A 23,596-nucleotide genomic window follows, 5' to 3' on the forward strand; every position below is an offset into this window, starting at 1 on the left:
GACTCCTCATTAGCATCCTATGAGGAAGTTGCTACCATCATCCCTTTTTCACTGTGTGTGTGTGTGTGTGTGTGTGTGTGTGTGTGTGTGTGCTGGTACAGGAGCTTGAACTCAGAGCCTTGCACTCTTGCTAGGCTTTTTTTATCTTTTCAAGATTGGTGCTCTACCACTGAGCCACAGCTCCACGTCTGGCTTTTTGCCGAATAATTGGAAATAAGAGCCTCATCAACTTTCCTGCCTGAGCTGGCTTTGAACCACGGTCCTCCAATCTCAACCTCCTGAGTAGCCAGGATTACAGGCATGAGCCACCAGTGCCCGGCTCATCCCCCCCTATTTTATAGATAAGGACATAGGAGCCCAGAGTGGCTAAGGAGCTTGCCAGTGCTCACACGGTGGTCAGAGGCCGATGGAGATGGGAAGCTAATCTCTAGGGCCTGAGGTCACTCTGTGTATGACCTGCCTCCAAGTAAATCATGCCGAAATGAGGGAGTCAGGACTGAGCCTGGACATGGGAAAGCTTTCAAATGGAGACGTAGAAGGTACACTGAATCCTAAGGGGAGGGGTACCTGGGTGGGGGTTGTCTCCAGGACAATAAATATTTGGATTGGAATTGAAGAGCTGGTAGGGTTTTTCTAGTTGACGTAGTATTGTTTTTTTCACTTTTTTTGTTAGGATAAAATACACATAAACTTGAACCACAGGTTGGATCTTTAAGGAGGGACCCATCGATCCACATGCTCTATGTTTGATCCCTGGCCCGTGCTGCTATTGGCCAGTTGTGGGTCTTTAGGGGACGAGGCCTAGTAGAAAGAAGTTAAGGCCTTGGGGAAAGGAGTTCAAAGGGCAATGTTGAGACCTCGGCCTCTTCCTCTCTGTTTGCTTCTCAGCCCTGAGGCGAGCCGCCTCCGCGGCCACCTGCGTGCTCCCACAAGGATGCACTACGCCGCCACAGGCCCAGACCAACAAGGCCAAACAACATGGACTGAAACCTCTGAAACTATATATAATAAGCGTATGGAGCTAATTGTCTCAGGTGTTTTGTAACAGTGACAGAAAGCAGACTAATACAATATCTGAATCTTTTTTATTTTCTTTGGCACGACGTGGAGTTTGAACTCAGGGCCTCAGGCTTGGTAGGCAGGCTGTCAACCATTTGAGCCACAACCCTTATCCATATTTTAATCATTTCTAGTACACAATTCAGTGGCAGTTTTAAATCTAATAACGAAGACCAATGTATTTTCTCTCTCTGCCTGTGTTTCCAGTGTTATATTAAAGAAACTTGACAAACCCAAGGTCTTACAGATGTTCCTTTATGTTTAGTTCTAAGAGTTTTGAAGTTTTAGCTCTTAAATTTGGGTCTTTGATTCCTTTTGAGATAATTCTTAGAGTGTAGGGTATAGTAAAACCATGTCCCCTGGAAACAGATTATTTTCTTTTTTCTTTCTGATATGGATACTTTTCTTTTTTTTCTTTTACTTGTTCCTGATTATAGGGTGAAAGCATGCATCCCTTAACACTGAATTATGTTAACCCTGAGTTTTCACAAATGACTTTTGTCATGTTAAGAAGTTCCCTACTGGGCTGGGAATGTGGCCTAGTGGCAAGAGTGCTTGCCTCGCATGCATGAAGCCCTGGGTTCGATTCCCAGCACCACATATATAGAAAACAGCCAGAGGTGGCGCTGTGGCTCAAATGACAGAGTGCTAGCCTTGAGCAAAAAGAAACCAGGGACAGTGCTCAGGCCCTGAGTCCAAGCCCCAGGACTGGCCAAAAACAAAACAAAACAACAACAACAACAAACAGAAGTTCCCTACTGTTCCTACTTGAGTGTTTCATCTTTTTTGTATTTTTTTCAAGTATTTTTCCCCGCATCAACTGAAACAATCATGTGGGTTTTGTCCTCCATCCTATTAATCTGGTTCATTACATTGATTGATTCATTTTTGGTTGATGTTGTTGAACTATCCTTGCATTCTGGAGATAAATCCCAATTGGTCATAGTGTGTTATCCTGCTAATACACTACTGAATTTGACTTGCCAGTCTTTTGTCAAGGATTTCTACATCTCTCAATGTAAGGCATATTGGTCTGCAGTTTTCTTATCATAACTTTGTCCGAATTTAATATTAAAGTTATAAAGTCTCAGAATTAGTTGGCAATGCTTCTTCCTTGTCAATGTTTGTGAAAAGTCTGGGAACTGATCACTGATTTCATTTTCAGTAGTAATCACCAGTGAAAACATCTAGTCTTAGCTTTTTCTGTTGTTTGCACCCTTTATTAATTCAGCTGACTTTTTGCCAGCATATCATTTAGATCCTCTTTTTTGTTGTTGTTGTCGATGTTTTAGTTACTTTCTTAGTGATTACCTTGGGATTGCAACTGAGATGTTAATTGTAACAATCTAGTTTTAACAACACCAATTCAGTTTCAATAACATAAGAACACTCTGCTCCTTTACATATCCATCTCACTCCTATTTTATTATTGTTACAGATTAAATCTTCATGCAATGTGTGCCTATTAGCAAAAATTTACACTATTTTCTTATGCATTTGCCTTTTAGATCAAATAATGACCTTATAAATGAGAGAGGCTTCAAAGAGCAAATTACTAGATATGGATGCCTCCCTCCAGGAGGGGCACGGTGGGAGAGGACCTGGCAGGGAGAAGAGGCGGACCAGGGAGACTTCCAGCATGGTCAACAGTGAAATTGGAATGGAGTTTTGAGGGGGAAAAAATTACTATGTAAAACTGCTTATTCACAAGAAAAGATGTGTAAAATATTCCATTTGGGGCAAAAAGTATGTTACCCAATAGCACAAAAGACATCATTTTTGTAAATATGTGTGTATTTATGCACACTTGAGGATATATGTGTATATATGCATAGAAAAACACTCATGATTATAATCATAGTACTTTAACAGTGGTTCTCTCCAGTTGTTGGAACTATGGTGAAAGAAAATATGTCCTTTTTTTTTATAGACCATTCTATATTGTCTAAATTACTTTTATAGCCAGGAAAAGCAATAAAGTCATTTTGGTCTTCAGGGACGAATGAATGAGTTGGCATTCACTAGTCAAGAGGGGGTCTGCTGGCCACAGGGAACAGCACAGGCAAAGGCCGAGAGGCCTGGAATCCGCGCCCTGCTGCAGGACATGACTACCGGGCGTTGGAAGCCTGAAAAGTAGGTGTCTTCAGGGGCCACATGACCACGGCCTTTCATTTCACCAAGCGTTTGGAGTCTGCTCTTGGCACAGGGACAGGAGAGTAACGAGTTTTGATTCACCAATTGGATGAGACGAATTACTCAGAGGGGGAGGGAAGAAGCTCAGAGGCTGGAGGGCCAATGGAGAGACAGAATGATGGAATGATGAAGACAAGATGGGGCTCGGGGTGAGTCAAGGCTTAGGAGGTAGAAAAGAAAAAGGGAACGGAAGAGCTGAGTGGAAGCCAAATCAGATGACAGGTATTCCCGGATAGGAGATGGGGTTGCCTCTCTCCCCAGGGCCTCCATGGATGCAGGACAGCCTGGTATATTATTGGCAGCAAGCCCAGACCTAGAGATGATGGTGAGGGCGGTCATAGTGAATCTGATTCACTATGAGGAAGAGGAAAATCCCACTGCAGGATCCCTGCAGCCCTTTGCATCCCTCTGTGCCCCATCGTCTATAAAACCAAGGAAAGAGTATAATTACTTCGTATGTTAGGGAAGATATAAAGTGACAACCTATATAAAGAACTTAGAATAGGCCAGGCACTGGTAAGCTTACCGTCTATAATCCTAGCTACTCAAGAAGCTGAGATTTGAGGATGGTGGTTCAAAGCCAGCCTGGAAAGACAAATTAGAGAACTCTTATCTCCAACTAACCAGCAAAAAGCTAGGAGCACCCACCTTGAGCAAAACCAATCAACAGTGCAAGGCCCGCGGTGGCTCACAGCTGTCATCCTAGCTGCTCGGGAGGCTGAGACCTGAGGATCCCAGTTCAAAGGGAAGGAAAGTCCATGAGACTCTTATCCCCAATTAATTGCCAGAAAACCAGAATTGGTGCTGTGACTCAAAGGACAAGAGCGCTAGCCTTGAGCAAAAGAGCTCAGGGACAGCGCCCAGACCCTGAGTTCAAGCCCCACGGCAGACAAAAGAAAAATTTTTTTATAAAGAGTGTAAGGCCCTGAGCTCAAGCTCCAGTACATGCATATATATATATATATATATATATATATATATATATATATGAACTTAGACTAGAACTGTCATATAAATAAGTACTTCACCAGGCCCTTCCTCACCTCCCAGAGCTTGGCTTACGAGACCGTCCTGGTGTGGCTTACTTGGGCTCTGACCCTTTCCACCCATCCCAACACTTCCTGTCACTAATGTGTTCCCGCAGTCAGTCAGCGATCACACGTGTCCGAGCTCCTGCTCTATGCCAGTGCTGAGGCTGAGACTAGAAAGAACGCCATGATCCAGGCCTGTCTTCAAGCAGCTCCCAGTGCCACTGACTCAACTCCCTCCCTCCCCCTTTCCTTCTCCCCTCCCTCCCTCCTCCTCCTCTTCCCGGTTTCCCTCCCCCCTTCCCTCCCCCTCCCTCTCCCTCTTTTACTCACTGCTTCCTGAAGGGCTTCCTGGGGTCTCCTGTCTCCTGCCTTTGGGCACAAAGCAATTACTCCAGGATCCTCTCCCAGGAGTCGTTTGCTCTCCAATCTTTTCCTCATCCTTTTCCCTATTTGTCGACTTTGTGCCCACACCCAAAATCACACAGAAGCACCAAACCAGAGGTTCGGGAAGAGTATTCGTACACTTTGGCTTAAGACCTTCCCTAGTTCCTAACATCCCCTAGAGGTGAGGGGCAGTGACTGAGGCCTCTGGACTCCATTCATTCATTCATTCATTCATTCATTCCCTCACTCATCCTACAGCCATTGAGGAGCACTGTGTCTAGGCCAGGCCCTGTTGCTGGGCAGAGAAGGGGTACCAGAAGTAAACCGCCACAGAGAAAGCTTGTGATGAGCTCCACACACGGCTCATTCTTCCCGTCAGTGTTGACTTCTCAAGGGCCAGGCCAAGTTGGGAGCATGAATGAGATAGATACAGATACCACGAAAATGCCATTACAAGGCAGTGTCGCAGGTCCTCTCTGAAACAATGGCTGAGCAAACAGCAGCCTATCACCAGGGTTTCTCCTGTTGTTTGCTTTTGTGTCAATACTAGGGCTTGAACTCAGGGCCTGGGTGCTGTTCTAAGTCTTTTTGCTCAATGCTAGGACTCTACCCCTTGAGCCGCAGCTCCACTTGTGGCTTTGGGGAGGGGAGGAGAATTGAAGATAAGAGTCTCACAGACGTTCCTGCCTGGGCTCGCTTCAAACCGCCATCCTCAGGTCTCAAGTCTCCTGATGGGCATGAGGGCCCTGTACAGGGTGGCACTGCTTTTGTCATCGAGGTTCTGAGGAACAGAGCAGAGTGGTGTAGGAAAAGAGTCTGAGGTTGGTCAATATGGGCTATGAGTTTGGGCAGGGCAGCTCCCTCCTCGGGGCTTCCGTTTGCTCATACAAATAATCCCATGTGCCGGTGCAGCCAGGAGTAAGAGAGGGAATGGACGTGAAACCTGGCAGGCAGGGCGCCCTATCTGTGCATCTGTTATTACCAATTTGCATAAACAGATCATCACTAGAGACCGAGTCATCTGGGGAACACCAGGAGGAGCCCCAAGGGGTCGGGCACAGCCCAGTGAGGGGAGAAGCTGGATGGACCCTCCTCCCTAGATGCCCTCTGCCCTCACCGAGCCCCCGGCCAGTCTCTGCCCACCCCCAGGGCATCTCCCTGGGGGCTGGAGCAGACGGGAGGGGGCAGAAGGCACGCAAGCTTCACCGGCCTCAGGTCAAGGGGGCAGAGGGTACACAGGGCAGCCAGCTTTCCCTGGCTCTCCCAAGTGCCGGCTGTCCTGTCCAGTGATGACCACGCCAGGGACAGGAGGCCCAGGGGTTTGATCCACATGGGAGACAAAATCAAAGGGCAATTCTCATACGGAAGCCCTCTTCCTGGATCCTGGGGCTCTCGTTCTCCAAACCCACAAGAGGCTTTCGACAGATGTGACGGGGGCGGGAGGAGCTCCGGGCCCTCACCTCTCAGAGGGGCCCAGAGGTTGGAGAGGGACCCAGGTTATTCTGTCCCTCAGCTCAGAGACAGAGCTCAGCCTAGGGAATCTGGACTGGCTACAAAGTGCTCCCCTTTATCCTCCCACATTGTGCCTCTCCTCACAATGGGAGGTGTCCAGGAAAACACCATTACACAGACAGGGCAGGACTCAGGACTCAGGACGGGATGGGAGGGGGACGGAGGGATACCACTGTGCAGAATAACTTGGATCTGAGGGGAGGACTCTGGGGCTGCTGGGGCGGGGGAGGGGGTCCCCCGGCAGGGAGGAGTTGCCACCAGGAAGAGATGGGAGGCATGGAACCAAAGGGCGGAAGCCCACCCGCCTCCCCCTGGCAAACAGAATGAGCACGAGGCAAAGGCCTCCATACCCCCCCCCAGCCCCCAGTATCACCTATCCAGGTAGCCCCGTTCCCAGGCCTGCCACCGCAGGGACCAGGATGTGGGCAGCGAGGGAGAGACCAGCCCTCATGCAGACAGCTCTGCGACCCCCCGGCCCGGCCTCTGCAGCCACAAGCCAAATACTCTTTGTGGTTTGGGCACCAGCCAAGCGCACACACCCAGGCTCACGGGACCACAGCTTCCCTGTGCTATCAGGTTACGGAGCGCGTGCACGGAGCCTGTTACACAACCCAGCAAGGGGCGCGCGCCCTGGCTGGCCTGAAGGTGCCTTGGAGGAAAGGTCAGTCTGTCTCAGGGGGGCACGGGCTCCATGGGGTTGGGGTGGGGAGGGCCAGGAGCCCAGGACTCTGGCCTCTCCCCCTGGCTCACTGTGAAACCCTAGGAAGTACCCCCCCACCCCCCACCCCCGTCTGAATCTGTCCCCGCCTCAAGGGGAAGCGGACCTCCCATCCTGGTGGATCTGGGCACCCACTGCCCTGCCCTCGGTGGGGAAGTGGGCAGGATGTGGCAAGTGCCGGGGAGAGGGCCTGGCTACCGGGAGCTCTTAAAGGGACCTTTCCTTCTCATGGGGCTCCCGAAATAGAAGTGGGTTTGCTTGAGGGGAGCCTCCTGGTCACCCCTTGTGGAGAAAGAGGGAGGATAGAAACCAGCCAGCAGGAGGTAGAGGGGAAGATTTCCTTCTCTGCTTTTCTTACCCCCCCCCCCCACTTTCCACTGTTTTACCCTAGGCGGGATGGGGTACCCACGATACACGAAGCTCCGCAAGGGCCTTTGCCCTGTGACCCGGCCTAGGCCTGAAACCAGCGTTTCCCTAAGTGTTGTGTGGCCGATGGGCTCAAATAAACAGGAAATCCCAGTGGCCCAGACCTCCCTAGGTCCCTCCGTGTGATCTCCTCCATGCCAGGCTGGACGGAGGGCAGGAGACACAGCTCTTTACGGGGGACATCTCTAGACCGGCACGTCCAAAGTGTGGCTGGAACCCAGGGCCCAGTGAGGCAGAAAGCCGTGGAAAATCTCCAATAGGGAGGCAGCTTAGGCCAGGAGGGCGCTGAGGGTAAATGTCCTAGGCAGCCACCACTAGCTGCATGAGTCAAACCCCTGTCCCAAGCCCAGGCGGCACCCAACACCTGTCTTCTGGTTCTGAAGGCAGGTAGGGCCGCAAGGTAGCCTGTCCCCTCCCTGGAGTTACTTAGAACTGCAGTGACCCCTGCTGGCTCGGCCCAAAATCACCCCTCCCCTAGGCCTTCTGTGTCAGCGCTCGGTCCTCCAGCACCTTCCCCATTAGCTTCGCCCCAGCCCTATCAGGATCTACCCTGACCCCCACCACCAGGTTGCCCACTCTGCCTTCACCCCAAGGCTGAATGGGGCTGAGCTTCGTCAGACAACATGGTAATGAGTTTGGAGAGGAGTCCAATGGCATGAGAGCCCAAAGAACAGCTGGATCCTTTATCAAACACAGAAGCTCAAGACCCCTATGAATATCGGTTGGCAATAGCTGTTGACTTTTCCAGGTAGAACTCTATCTCCTGTACGTAGATCACGGGATTTCCTTCACTTCAAAGTCCTTAAAGGATTCTTTAACGCGGTTAGGAAATTACTACACGCTCTCTGCATGAACCCATTTCTCAGATGAGAAACTGAGTCTCCGCTAGACTCATAAATGGACAGACTGAATTGAAAACTCTTTGTACAACTACTCTAAGATAACAAAAAATAACTGATTTAACGTAATTTTCTTTTAAAGAAACAACTTGAGTCTTAAAAGGCAAAAAGTTAAGAAATGCCAGATCACAGACACAATCTGGGTCTCTGCCTTTGGAGCCCAGCATTCATCCCCTATGCGATTGTCCTGCCCTGGCCTCTGCCCACCACCGAGCCACCTGTCATGTTCAAATTCAGTTTGGTCTTCCCATCGCCAGAGAGACTGCTCAGTGAACCTCCTCTGCCCTCAAGGATGGCTCTCAGATCCAAATCTGACCAGTCATTGTTCTCTTCCCTTGTGAGCCATCCCCTTTTCTAATTGCTCCTTAACTTCCTCTGGACTGGCCTCCCCCTCTCACTGAAAGTAGTTTGGATGGAGATGACTACACACACACACACACACACACACACACCATCTCCAAGAGGAACCGTGAATTAGGCCTGGCCAATCAAGCATCAGAACATCCCGACTACAGTGAGTGGTTCAGAAAGGACATATGACTCGTGCAGGCCAATCGGAGCCCGTCGTGGGACTTTCCCCGCAGCCACTGAGAAGGATGGCTTTCCAATCCAGAGTTGCTAAACAGGTGTAATGTGCCAGGAGCCTTGCCTGGGGGGATCATGCCTAAGAAGGAAGTCCACACACAGCAGAACAGAGCCTCCGTCCTGAACTGGGCCAGAAACAGATACACCCCCTGGACTCTTCAGTGACAGAAGCCAATAAATTACTTTTTTGTTGTTGTTCTTGTCTTAAGCAAGTATGAGTTGGGTTCCTATCCTTTGAAACCTAGATCTTTCAAAGACTTGCCCCCCTGTTGTTAATCATTGTTAACAGCTGTGTCTTCTTCTCTCTCGCCTTTGTCCCCTCTGCTTATATAGACATACTGGACATTTTTTAAATAAAAGCTGACACCACTGGCTACTCCTTCCTTCAGGATATGTTCCTTTGCTTATTTTCATGGAAACTCTCCCCTGGCTTCCTCCCTCCCTTCCTCTCTGAAGTCCTGTCCATCTCACTCTCTTTGCTGGCTCCTTTGGTTTGTAAATTAACAGATGCCAAAAGCAAGAAAGAAAGAAAAAAAAATGCAAGGATTTATTGGGAAAAATCTTGAGGGAGCTCAGAGAATTAACTAGGACACTGGACTATCAAGCTTGAAAATGGCGGAACTGACTTGGTCCAACGCTCCCCTGTCCCAGGTCAGGATGCTGCAAATGCGTAGGTCCAGGAGACACCCAGGCCCCTGAGTTCAGCCACGGGCTGCACCTTGGCTGTCCCACAGAGGGAAAGAGGCGGCTTGGTGAAATGAATCTCCAGGAGCTATTAGACCTGCCTCCCGCGTCCAGGCCTGCGCCTCCGTGAGCCTCTGCGTGGACTGCTGGCCCGAAAGGCCCTGCAGCTAGTGGGTCCACGCTGAACTTGTTCTGGTCATCAAATCTCCTTCTTTGGGGGAGATGACACCCAAAACTATGGGCCACTGAGCCATGGATAGAAGTTATGTGAATGAAATAAATGTCCGTCTTGTGTAAGCCACTGTTATGTTCAGGTTACTCACAGTCAGACCTAATGGAATCCCCTGTCGTTATCCCATAAGCATCACGTTCAATACCACTTCCTCGGGGAAGTCTGCCCGGATAACACAGACTCGGCAAATCCCCTGGAGATCACCTCCCATGGCTTAGCTTCTTGGGCTTCTTTCCAGAGCTTTTCACATGTGTATCTAAGTCATCATTTCATTCAATCATTGTTTTATTCCTTGTCCCTTGACTTGCACACAATGCCCATGACGGCAGGAACTGAGTATCTGTCCTTTTTGTCATCATCATCATTATTTGGTGCCAGTGTTTGAACTCGGGCCCTAACACCTTCAAGCCCTCTTCCGCTTGAACCACACCCTGAGCCCCACGTTCTATCTTTTCACCGCCGATTCCTCCGCGCTTAGCGTGTAGTAGTCACTCAGAAAAAAAACTGATGAAAGAATGAGTGAATGAATGAACTTCACATCATAAATCAGATTACTGTTTCCTTCCTTTCCAAGGTCTGTCCATAACAGAGTGACTCAATCAAATTCCCCCCTTCGGTTACACCAGCTTCTCCACGTGGAAATTTGCTCCCCCTAACCTCCATCCAAGCTCTAATGATTCTAAGTATTCTAGGGTCACCTGCTACAGTCCATTTGGGGATTCCCCAAGTTCCAGGTCAGAAAACAGGTTCTGATCTTGATGCAAGTCATGTCTGGCAAAGAGAAGGCAGTGGACCACTGTCTTCCCACACGGACCACCAAGCAGTGGTCGGTCAGGGAGGAAGCGTCCTGAGCTAGGTGTACCCCTCCAAGGGCCTGTCCACCCCGCCCCCCCACCAGCTGCCTGTCCTGGTAGCCCCAGGCCTTCCTCCCTGCCCCTACCCAGTCCTTAGCCTTTGGCAAGCCTCCAGAGCGGTGGATCACAGAGGGTAAGGAATGAGGGCCCACCGGGCTGGGATGAAGCTTCATCCATCCCTATCTTCCTCCGCCTGGTACATAGTAGTCGCTTCGTAAACATCACAGGACAAAGACAGACAGCCCGGCTGCAGCCTGAAGAGGAGGAAAGGGCGGGTGTCTCATGGACTTTCCTGCTGGGGATGCCTTTGAACTGGGATCCTCAGATCTCAGTCTCCCGAGGAGCTAGGATGACAGGCGTGAGTCACAGGGCCCAGCTCAGATTGCTCTTCTTGACAGAGCGCAAAGCTCCAGATATTGTCTTCCATCCTCCCCCCCTCCCCACCGCTCGCCCCTGTTTTTTTTTTTTTTTTTGGCCAGTCCTGGGCCTTGGACTCAGGGCCTGAGCACTGTCCCTGGCTTCTTCCCGCTCAAGGCTAGCACTCTGCCACGTGAGCCACAGCGCCGCTTCTGGCCGTTTCTTTCTGTGTATGTGGTGCTGGGGAATCGAACCAAGGGCCTCGTGTATCCGAGGCAGGCACTCTTGCCACTAGGCTATATCCCCAGCCCCTCGCCCCTGTTTTTAAGGGTCCGGTGGACACTGAGGAAGTCCACACTCACGAGCTGGGGTGGGGGGAGGGGGCGACGCCAGGTGTGAGGTTGGAAGGGCCTCCAGGGAATCTCAGGACTCGGGCTAACATCTTAACAGAGCAGATGAGGAAAGTAAGGCCAGATCGAGGGAGGATCTGCCTTCTGCGCACAACAAGCTGAAGGAGGCCCCGGGACACTGCCTCCCGCTGCAGGGTTGTCTGCCACTCCGGGAAGGGTCCCTGGGGAAGAGGAAGAGGTTGCAGGTTTGGAAATGGGGGATACACACGCTCCAAGGAAGACAGCCCCTCCCACTCCACCCCGAGTTCTCGAGAGTCAGAGCCCAGGCATGCCTCAGTGTCCCCAGCGTAAAACGCAGACGAGAGCGCTCACCCTAGCCCGTAGAGAGTTGGGGAGGAGTAAAGGAGTGGACGCAACAAGGTTCTCGGGGAAAGGCCCACTGCGTAGTAGGTGCTCAGTAAACACCAGCTGCCGCACCCTGGGGCAGCAGGGAGCTGGACCCGCCCGCGTGCTTGCGAGAGGGTGGGCGGCAGCCAGGGCCCCCTCCCCAGGCCCCGCAAGCCCCTCCCATCCCGTCTCCAGGACTCAGTGGGTCCTGGGCCCTTCCAGCCGCCAGCCTGTCTGCCGGGCTCTCACGCCTGATGCAGAGATAACGCACCCCACAACAGCATTGTTTCCCACTGCGCGTCTCAAGTGGGACCCTGGGGGTGTGGGGGGGGATCCGCCGGCACTGGAGCAGCTCGGGGGCTCAGAAGGGCTGACAGAGGCTGCCCCCACAGCTGGCCAGGCCCCAGCCCTTACAGGCACCCGGAGGTAGCTGGGTTTGCAGGGAAGGGTCAAAGGGAACAGCTGCGGGCTGAGCTTCTGGAACATTCTGCCAGTGTCTGCTACGGACTACGCACACATTTGGCCCCAGATAGGGAGAGGGGCTGCTTCTCCATGGGGAACTGGGACATCCTACTGCTGTGATCGTGCTCTCCCTCACCCCAAACCAGAACCTCTGCTCCCCGTGCTCCCTGGGGAGGGGGGGGTGACCCTGAGAAGAGAAGCCCCAAGCCTTGGCAGGCAGGGGGAGGGATCACCTCCACCCAACACACAGCCTGTCCCACTAAGCGCCCCAGCCAGCCAGCCGGGCCCCCTTCCCCTCCGGTCACCGCTCATCCTCCCTGGCTGGCTCCTCCCTGCGGAGGGATGGCCTCGGGGAGACCTCCGGGGCTGGTGATGGCGGCCGTGGCCGAGGCGGAGGGACACCGGAGGTGATGGTCATCCTCGCGCTTTCGGTGGCGGCCTGAGGCAGGGCGGTGGGTTGCTGGGGAAGGGGGGAGGTCGTGGTGGGGTTGTGGTGCTGGTGGAGGCACTCGCGGTGACGAAGGTGGTGACGGTCATAGAAGCGATGGCGGTGGCTGGGGTCGTGGTGGGGAGGGGGTAAGGATGTCAGAACCCCGGTTCTCGGCAAGCAGGGAGTACGGATGGCCCAGGACATCTGTTACAGAAGACCTCAGAGCAATGGGAGCAGCGGCCCCTTGCCCAGTTCCTCCCCGCCCCCCGTGAGGTGTAATATGTTCCCCCCCCCCCCCGCAACTTGAATCAAGTGTGCTGTGGCCTGGCGTCTGCCGAGGCCTCCCCTGAAGGCCGGAGGGCAGAGGCCACGAGGGGGAGACGGAGGGTCCCAGATTGAAATCCCAGCAAAATGGAGGGAGCTAGGGCCTGAACCTCACTCTGAACTGGGGCGCGGTTATTATGATGACTGGCAAAACAGCCTTGCAAGGGCCTGGCACAGAGAAAGGAGAGGACAGACACATTCATTCCACTCTGTCTTCTAAGGTTTATTTTTCAAGCGCCCCCCATTTAAACCCCCATTTTGCCTTATGCCTCCAGAGATCCTTGCGCTAGACCGACGGTCACCAAGTCCCACGCACTTGGTGGCTTGCGGCAAGTGTGCGCGCCACTGTTCTGCAGAGCAGAGGTCTCCAACCAAGGTGTCCGCACGGCCAAGCTCTCTTCCCGCTCCTTCTGTCCCCACCTGGGGATCCCCTTGACCTTCTCCCCTGATCCCAGGGGGATCCTGTCTCAACCCCACCTTCGTGACATCTGCAACGACCCTACATACAAATAAGGCCACAGCCTTGGGTCCCAAACGGACCTCTGAATGAGCCAGCCCTAACTTTGCAGCCTCTTCCCACCTGGCCCAGCCATGACCCCTGCTCGGGCTTCTCCAGGCCCTCGGCGCCCCCGCCCGGAGCGGGCCAGGCCCTCCTCCCGCTGGCAGGCCCAGCTCGTGCACGGCGCCTTGCGTGCATGCTCGTGTGCATGTGCAGATTCCCTGTTCGCTTGGCGGGGAGCAAGGGGGATTCTAGGCTTCAGCCAGAGCCCACGGGGGCCTCTCTGCTCGGAAATGCTTCTTCCTCTCCTCCTGGCAGCTGTTTGGCTTGGCGGACACCCAGCTGGCAGGCTCGGCGGCCAAGGAGCTCTGGGGGGCGAGGGAGGGAACGGTGAGGGGCAGGCAGCTCCTTCCTCAAACCCAGACCCCGGGAGCTGGGCCAATGACTGGCCTCCCCGCTGGCCCCCTCCTCCCAGGCCCCCTCTCCTCCCCATCCCACAAAGGGGATTTCTGGAGACCCCACCAGCAGCAGCTCCAGCCAAGAGGAAGATGTGCAGGAGAGGAGCAGAGACTGGCAGAGGAGTAACACACAGGGAGAGGGTCGGCAGCTCCTGCGGACGTGCTGGTAGAGGCCGCCCTAGGACAACCTGGACCTCCTCCAACAGCTGCCCATCCCGTCTTCTGCTCCCCAACATTCCTCGTCAACCCTGCCCCCGGTACCCACTCCTAAGACACTCGCTTGCTCCTTCCTGGGCCCCTCTGAGCCGCCACGCTGCCGCCTGGCATTCTGATCCTGGCTTCTTCTCAGATAAGGACGACCGGGAAGGATGCCCTAGGTCCCCAGCAGGTCCACCGATGAGACAATGGGCAAAAAAAGACAACATGGGACTAGCACAGTGTCATGAGCCCCAGCCCCTGGGCTCCCTCCCTGGGCGTCTGTGCCCAAGGCTAGTGCTCGACCACTTGAGCCACAGCTCGACTTCTGACTTTTTGCTCATTAATTGGAGGGAAGAGTCTCATGGGCTTTCTTGCCTGAGCTGGCTTTGAACTGAGGTCCTCAGAACTCAGTCTCTTGAGTAGTTAGGATTATAGGTCTGAGTCCTTGGCACCCAGCCCGTTAGGATGCATTTGGCCAGGGTCACTTGTGTGACCCTGAACAGGTAACATAACCTCTTGGCACCTCCATATCCTCTCATAAAAATGCAAATACAGGGCTGGGAAGGTGGCTTAGCAGCGGCGTTGTGGCCTAGCATGCATGAAGCCCTGGGTTCGATTCCTCAGCACCACATATATAGAAAAAGCCAGAAGTGGCGTATTGGCTCAAGTGGTAGAGTGATAGCCTTGAGCAAAAAGAAGCCAGGGACAGTGCTCAGACCCTGAGTCCCAAGCTCCAGGACTGGCCAAAGAAAAAGAAGAAAAGAAAATGCAGCTAACTGCACAGATGTCAAGGACACCTTTGAAACCAGGTGGTGCCTATGATAGCGTTGTAGCTGTGCTGCCCTGAGTACTTGGTATCGACTTTCCCATGTAACGGTGACTGGATGACCCAGAACACGTCTCACGGCTGAGGGAGCGGCGTGAGTCCCGACGCTGCCGAGCGGCCGAGCTGAGACTCCAGGTCCTGCACTGGAAGCCATGGTGCTCTGGCAGGAGAGCACGGGAGAAAGAACCCTCGCCATAGGAGCACTGGCGTTGGTAGGGGCGTTTGGGCGGAGCGCAGGCCACCGAGCGTGGCTGGGGCACGGGGATTCCCCTAGCCACCCCTGCAGGTGCAGCCCTGAGGTCTCGACCACCCCCTGGCCCCCAGATTTGCATGCAGCGTGCCACAGGATTGGGCGCTTGGCAATTCTGAGGTCCTGCATGTGAGAGCCAGCCCGTCCCCACTCCCTGCCACAGAAGCAGACCACAGAAACTGAGGCGCTTGTGCCTTGGCTCATCTGGAAGCCGTTAGCCTCTTGGAGCCAGCTGTGTGCAGTGGCTAATTCCGGGAAGTGCCCTTCAGCCTGCGGCTGCTGGAGGCAGGGGGCGGGGGGCGGGGGGGCGGAGGGGGGGGGCAGGGGTTCCTCGCCACCAAACCAGTGGGATGGGAGGGAAAGGAGCAGGCAGAGCAGGCGGCAGAGGGTTAATCTGAGGAACCACAGCCTTCATCCCCAAGAGCCCGGTCTCCTCCCCCAGGCCTGCAGACAGCCTGGGTTACTAGGGGTTGAATAATGAGGAGGAGAAAGGGGGCGGAGGCAGGGGGAGACTGAGGAGCTGAGATGGAGAAAAGTTTTCTGCTGGAAGAGATCTTCAATAGGCCATCTGATACTGTCCATCCCCCCCGCTGCCCGGGGGTCACAGTGACCGCTTGGTGTGGTGGAAAGACACCAGCCTTTGTAGTTGAGCTCTGCTGGGTCACAATCCTGACTCCATCATAGCCGGTCTGGGCGACCATGAGCAAGGTCTTTAGGCTCATCTGTGAGATGGAGAACAGAAGAGGCTTCTGGGAGAAACGGTCAGTTCTAGGATCAAAACCCTTCAGGTCCTCCTCTCTGAGAACAGTGGGAATCTGCTACGGACATCTCTCCTGGTTCCTTTCCCTGCCTCACGGTCTGGGTGGCTCCTTCTAGCTTCTGACCCAGGTATCTAAGCCACTTCCTGTCTAGAGCGTGGCCTACCCTCCGTTCTGCCTAGCTCTGCCCTCCTCACTTTCTAGGCTTGACGAAGCCACGCCCCACCCCACCTCCACCATCAGCAGCTCCCTGGGACTCCCACAGCCCTGATCTTCATGACCTCGGGGAGGTGAGTGGCCTGCTCTAAGCCCAGGCATCATGGAAGTTAAACCTCATCACCACCAGGAGAGTGCTTCCTTGTGTACATCCACAGGGGATCTACACCGAACCTCCGGAAAATAGGGCTGCACTGCCATTTTATAGATGTTTTATAGATTGAATGCACCCCAAGTCACATGCCTGACCTGAGAGCAAAGCAGAAGAACTGCTGGACTCTAAGAAGAGGTGGCCTTAAAAAGTGAAAAACTGGTACCCTGGCATGGCGGTGAATGTAACAACATCAGCTACTCAAAAGGCGGAGACACATTGTGTTTAAAGCCAGCCTAGGCAAAGTTAACAGACGGTCTCATTTCAAACAACAAACTAAAAATGCCGGGGCTGAGAATGCTGAGAATGCTGAGAATGGCCAGAGAGCTTGCCTCGTATACATGAGGCCCTGGGTTCAATTCCCCAGCACCACATATACAGAAAACGGCCAGAAGTGGCACTGTGGCTCAAGTGGCAGAGTGCTAGCCTTGAGCAAAAAGAAGCCAGGGACAATGCTCAGGCCCTGAGTTCAAGGCCCAGGTCTGGAAAACAAACTAACTAACTAAAAATGCAAAGGACCATGAGCATGACTCAATTGGTAGAGCAAGTGCAAGGCCCTGAGTTCAATCCCCAGCAGAGAGAAAGAGGAAGGAAGAGGGGAGAAGGAAGAGAGGGGGAGGGAGAAGACAGCAAAGAGGGAATAAAGGGGAGAGGGAGGAGGAGGGACAGAAGAGAGTGGAGGAAGGAAGGAAGAGAGGGAGGGAGGGAGGGAGGGAGGGAGGGAGGGAGGGAGGGAGGGAAGGAGGGAGGAAGGCTTATTCCATATCTCCTATGGGTATTGCAAGGAGGCCGTGTCACCAACCCAGCAACCTCCCTGCATTCTGGCTGGACTCTCAGAGCCATTTCACAGATTGTTCCCAGTACCCCATGGCTCCTGTCCCCTGGAACAGGAACTTCACATGGCCCTGTCTCCATGCCTTTATTCCCAGCCTCTCCTCTCCCTCCTCCCTTAACCTGCTTGAGAACTAGTCTGTAAGAGCCAGCCTGTGTTTGTTCTTTGTTACTTTGAATTGCCATTTACTCTGTGCTTATTTTGTGCCAGAGGTTATGCTAAGTACTGTATGTCTACTCTCAGTACCACACACACCCGAAATTAGTATTCTTATACTAGTCCTACAAATGAGGAACAGGCCCCACACACAGTGGACAGACTTCAGAGACAGCACCCTCCGGCCCTTGTAGGACCCAGCAGTACAGCACACGGGCAAGCAGACACTCAAGTTCACCCAGATCAAAGAATGGCAGATCAGAGCAGTCACCCATGTAGGAGTCAGCTCCTCCACGCGCCCACCAGACGTCTCCCAGTCCACACGGCCAAAGCCAAGCCCCTGAGCTTTCCTTCTAAAAGCAATTCACCCACAGCTTCCCGCAGATCCGTCAGAACAAGTCCTCCTCCCAACAACGCTAGCCAGAAATCTTGGAGCTGTCTTTGATACCTATACCTCCATCTCACTCATAATCATCAGGAAATCTTCTTGGCCGAGACTTTAAAATAAAGACAACTCAGGCTGAGACTGTGGCTTAGCAGTAGAGTGCTTGCCTAGCATGCATGAAGCCCTGGGTTCGATTCCTCAGCGCCACACACACAGAAAAAGCTGGAAGTGACGCTGTGGCTCAAGAGGTAGAGCAAAAAGGAGCCAGGGACAGTGCTCAGGCCCTGGGTCCCAAGCCCCAGGACAAGAAAGAGAGCGAGAGAGCGAGAGATCACACGAGTCAGTGGCGCCCCTGGTGGCGACACAGGTTGAGATCTGAAAATTGGAAGTAGTTCCAAAGCAGCCAGCAGACAGACAGCCTAGTGAGACTGAAACTCTGAGACTCTGATCTTCAATTAACCTAGCAGGAAGCCCGAAGTGGAGGTGTGGCTCAAGTGAGAGAGATTGAGCCTTGAGTGAAAAAAGGCAAGCCAAGAGCACAAGGCCCTTAGTTCAAGTCCCAGTACTGGTATGCACGCTGTCTCTCTCTCTCTCTCTCTCTCTCTCTCTCTCTCTCTCTCTCTCTCTCTCTCTCACACACACACACACACACACACACACACACACACAGAGTTGGGCTAGGCATAGCCATAAGTATAACAGGTCAAAGGCTCAGGGAAGTCGAGAGAAAAGCAGACCTCTAGGGAAGGGGGGATTTTCAGATACGGTCCACGGTGGAAGGGTCAGCCTGAACAAAGGTCTGGAGGGGACTAAGCCTAGCATCTGGCTAGAAGTAAGGTCCCTTGAGGGGGTGAGATGCAAGTAATGCCTAGGACTGATGAGCAGGTGCCAACAGCGGGACTTCAGCGCCAGATTTGCTCCAGAGAGGACCCTGACTCTGGACCTGGGTTCAGATCATGGCTGGGCCTTTGAGCAAGTCAGTCACTTTCTTCTTGGATTTCTCAACTCTACAGACAGCAGAACCACCTCCACCTCACAGAACACCCGTAAGGATGAAATGAGATGATGTATATGAAAACCTCTGGCACTGGACTTCACAGATGCTTTTTAAAAATGATTATTGACTCTGAGCAAGCGATGGCGGTGGGCGTGAAACGCTGCTTCAAGTGGTTTAGTCACGGAAGGAGAGAAATCGATTGCACAATGACGGGTGCAGAGCAGGGTCAGGGGAGGCTGCTTGTAAGTGGAGGGAGACCTCGGGGATGGAGGGAGGCGACTGTGAGCCAAGGAGGGGATGGGGCTGCCAGAAAGGGCCCGCTGAGGAAAACGCTCACGAGCCGATGGTGGTGACAGTGGCTCACCCTGTGGAATAGACTAAAGCCATTGAACTGTGCACTTCTAGTGTGGGGGGTTGTGCTGATTGTGAATTATAGCTCAATAAAACTGTTAGAAGAGGAAGAGGACAGGCTGGAAGGAGCCATGAGCTCCTCTGGGAACCCGGGAGGGGAGCTTTGGTGAGGGCAGAGCACGCTTCCACGACAGAGGGCGGCAGGCGGGTGGGATGGCCCCGTGGGTTCCCCGGGCTTAAATGTAGGTCCCCAAAACGCCAGCGCGACGGGGGTTGTTCTGGCGTCGCCCACTGTCCCCGCCCTGCGAGGGCGCACAGCCCATGATGACTGACAGACGGGCGCCGCCCCTCCCCGCCCACAGCCGCCCGGACCCGCCCCCACCGCACACCCAGGCTGGCTAGGGCTGTGACTAGGGAAGGGGCAACAACATGGGACCCTCTATAACCAGGAGGGAGGAGTGCCCCGTCCGGAAGAGTCAGAAAGGGGTCTTGAAGCCATCACCCCAAGTCGCACCCCGTAGACTAGGACTGGGGACCCCTGGGGGCTTGTGTGGAGTCGAACCCACATAGGGTTTCTTTGCTCTCTTGAGTAACTGTCTTCCCTGACCCCAAGACGCTGTGGATCTCGCACACGTAGTGGAGGGACACTCCGAGGAGAGGTGGGCACAGAAAGGCCACCAAGCTCTTGGAAAGACATCATGAGCCCAGTCCACCCGCTGAGCCAGGGGTCTTCAGACCTCAGACACCATCAGATAGTCACCAAGTCCACCCACTGGCCCAGACGCCCCCAGAACCATTCACAGTCCGTTCTCCCCATTACCCATCCCCAGAGACCCACATCCCCGCCACCTTCCTCCCCGTCCACCCCTCCGAGTTCATCAGGCAGACTGAGGCAGTATTCTGGAAAGGAGTTCTAGGAGATCCTGGGTTCTAGTCCTGGGCTTCCTCAGCAACATGCTGAGTGCCTTCCCCTCTGGGCTCAGCCTCTACACCCCTGTGCTAGGCAAACGTTCATGATGAGGGGAGCAGGCTCCAGAAAGAGGGGTCAGAGTCCCAGCCCTTCCCTCGCTAGCCATGTGAACTTGAATGTGTTATAAATCTCTGTGTCTCCATTTGGTTATGTAAAGGAGGGAACCCCAGGGGTTACCATGAGGATGGAATGGGCTGCTAGCTGCAAAGGCTTGGAACGCTGCCCGCTGCCCAGGAAAGACTCAGTCAATGTGAACACATCGTATTATTATGACTCTAACCAGTGTGGTGTCTCAGGGCCCCTCGGCCGGGGCAATCGGTATCCTCAGGATTTTTCCTGTGCTATCACATCGGCCTGCGTCTCTAATTGGGTACAACAGGCCGCCATTCACTGAGGAATCCAGGCCCCTCAACAAATCTGGAAGTCTCCTTGACCTCAGGCCTCCTTGATTTACCCTTTCCAATGGGAAGGCCTGCACCCCACGAACACACTGTGGAAAGCACAGTGTCTCAGAAGCATCCATTTCCTCACATCTCACGTTTCATCTCCCTGCCTCATCTCGACTCATCGTGAACGTGCCTCTTTCACCTGAAGGGCCCATTGCTGTGACTTCCCCTCAGGGGTCACTTCCCCGGGGATAGACCAAGCCGCAACCCAAGGGCAGAAAGACGCAGCACTCACTACACTAGATGGCCCTGTAGTTTTCTAGCTGAGTCCATTTCCCTACCTGCCTCCAGCCGGGCAGGACTGTAAGCCTCAATCCTTTTTTCCCCCTTTCCTTTCTTCCTTTCTTTCTACTATCTTTCTTTCTTATTTGTACTCGACTTTGAACTCAGGGCCTTATGCTTGCTAGGCAGGCCACTCTACTACGGAGCTACCCTTCCAGCCCTTTTCCACACTGGTTATGTTGGGTTTTTTTTTTAAACCACTCAGACTGTGTCCTCTCCCTCTTACTTCCCCCAAAGGAGAAGACCATCCATGGCAGAAGGCAGATGCTTTGGAGCAGTACCCACAGCCCGCTTCACACTCCGAGAGAACACTTCCCGGCACTCTACACCATCAGTGGAGTCCCTCTAGTAACAAACGGTAGAAATGTCCCTGCAAGTACAGTCTGCACACTGGTTATTTTTGAGCTAGGGCCTTACATCCGGCCCGGGTGCATGCCTGGAGATGGATCGTCCTACTTCTCACTTCCTGTTGTAGCTGGGGAGACAGGTATGCACCGCTGTGCTCAGCGTCTTCCAAGGAGATGGAGCCTCACAAACGCTTCTGTTGAACCTGCTCGGGATCTCAAGCCTCTCCATTGCAGCCGCCCAGGTTGCTAGAACTACAGAACTGAGCCACTGTGTCTGCGTGTGAGCCTTACTTGTCCCTGTGGGCCATCCTCAGGGGTGTTCCCTGCTGCATACCGTCTCCCCAGGGACTCCACATCCTCAGGACAGGCCCCATCGTACCCCAGCCTGTCCATCCCTCAACATCACGTACAGCAAGCTCCACCCAGAGAACCCCAGCACAAACGTAGCAGAGCTAGTGTGGGCAGAGGAGTGTGTGGACAAGCCTGAGGTAGGTCTGGGGCTCAGGCAAAGGCAGAGGCAGGAGAATAACAAAAACAGCTCATACTTGTAGTCTGACCGCTCTCCAGGCCCTTTTCCAAGTGCCCAGCAGGCACTGGCTCGTTTCAACTCCACAACTCCACCACATGCCCTCTATGACTGTCTCTGCTGGACAGATAAGGACACTGAGGCACCGAGTAGCTAAAGAACTTGTTCAACTACATACAAGTGGCAGCGCTGCGGTTTGTACCCAGTCAGAATCCAGACTCCATGGCCTCACCTACTTAGATGATCTCACATGCTCACAGTACCAAGCATAGAACAGCCAGGTGCCCGTGGCTCAGGCCTACAGTGCTAGATACTTGGGAGGGTGAGATCAAGAGGATGGCTGGTTGAAGCCAGTCGAGGGAGAAAGGTTCCTGAGACCCCTCTTCATCCCATAGCAGGGCAAAATGGCAGACATCTGTCATCCTAGCTTCGTGGGAGACTGAAAACCCCAAGATCATGTGTCCAGGTCGGGCTAAGGTAGGTGTGAGGGCAAATAAGAGCAGGAGGCTCATGATTCAGGCACAGGCCTAGGCAGGAAATGAGACTATTTCAATATTGCCTAGCCATACCCCCCAAAAGAAGAGCACATACCATCCAGAAAGAGAGACGGGCCTGGCCACTGCACAAACAAGATTAAAGGGTACAGCCCCGCTGGAGCCTGGGACTAAGAGGTAGGAAAAAGGTTCTCGGGGTCTTTGTTCCCAGAGATTTGTGGTGGTGGTGGTGGTGGTGGTGGTGGTGGTGGTGGTGGTGGTGGTGGTCATGGTGGTCGTGGTCGTGGTCGTAGGGCTTGAACTTACGGCTTAGGTGCTATTCCTGAGCTTCCTGTTCAAGGCTAGCGCTTTGAGCCACGGCACCACTTCTGGTTTTCTGGTGGGTCATTGGAGATGAAAGTCTCAAGGTGACTTTTCAGCCTGGGCTGGCTTTGAACCAGATCTCAGCCTCCTGCATAGCTAGCATGATAGGCATGAGTCACCTGACCGCGCCTGGCCTTCCCAGATTTATTTATTTTTGAAGTAAAGCCCACTTTCCACCTGGGCATGCTTGTAATCAGGGAACTGGATGAGCTCACCTCCACGTTGGATACCTCGGACTCTCCCGAGAACTGAGAGCCCTGGTGCCAGAAGTTTACAGCTGAAGTCCTTCTGTGGGCACAGGTGGGAGCAGTCCCCCTCAAGACACTTAGGGCACAATGGCACGTAAATAGTGACTCCACGTCCAGCGCAGTGAGAAACTGCGCTGTGCCACCCTCCTGGGTGGAATGATGCCCAGGAGCAAGGGTGAGTCCTCACGTGGGAATTCAGCGCTCAGTGCCAGGTCAGGACTGGCCCAGTTACTCCTCGACTGAGAAGCTCTGGGGTTCATGCACTTCTCTACTAAACAAGGGATCCAAGGTCCCCCCAAGAGCATTCCTCCCACCATCCCTTTGGGTGGTGCTCCATCTCGTGAAGGTTACACCCTTTGGTGCTTTGGGTAGGAGGGAAGGCTCCCTTGAGCTTGGGGATCAGAACAAGCAGGCAAAAGGGGATGGCAAGAATCTGGGGCAACTGGGTTGCTCCTCTGCCTGGGTGGTAGGCGGCCACCTCTGCCGCAGTGACTCAGCCACAGGTCGCAGAAGTCAGAGGAGAGAGCGTGGTGGTGTTGCAATCCCACGCTGAGCTGCCCCAGGCGGCGAGGCTGAGGGCCAGGTCAGCCTCTCGGGTGTGGGCTTGAGTGGGAGGGCTCTTTGGGGGGCTCTCTTGAATTCACAGGCTAAGGACAAGAAAGACGCCCCTGATCTTGTCCTTCTCCCTCTGTCTTTCCTCAGAGACTCTTCCTGAAATGCAACCTCTTCTAAGAAGCCGCCAGGAACTAAGAGAAGGGAGTGGACCTCCTCACCCCCGATCTCTGGGCCGATACACAGACTCAGAGCCCCTCCAGCATTGCTCCCCAGTTCAGGGGGCACCATTCCCCGCATCGCCTGAAACCGTGGGCAAATGTCTTTAAGATCCCATCTGTGCCCCAACTACGTACAAGCTTTGCACTCGACTCCAGGATTAGCCATATTTGTTGTTATTATTA

General features: G+C 53.6%; 1 pseudogene; it reads right to left on the minus strand.

Annotated features, from left to right (window-relative positions):
* Positions 1 to 20,863: 20,863 nt before the first annotated feature.
* LOC125354047 lies at positions 20,864 to 21,048 on the minus strand (annotated as a pseudogene).
* Positions 21,049 to 23,596: the final 2,548 nt, after the last annotated feature.

This window comes from Perognathus longimembris, chromosome 6 (assembly GCF_023159225.1).
Source record: "Perognathus longimembris pacificus isolate PPM17 chromosome 6, ASM2315922v1, whole genome shotgun sequence".
Lineage (NCBI taxonomy): Eukaryota > Metazoa > Chordata > Mammalia > Rodentia > Heteromyidae > Perognathus > Perognathus longimembris.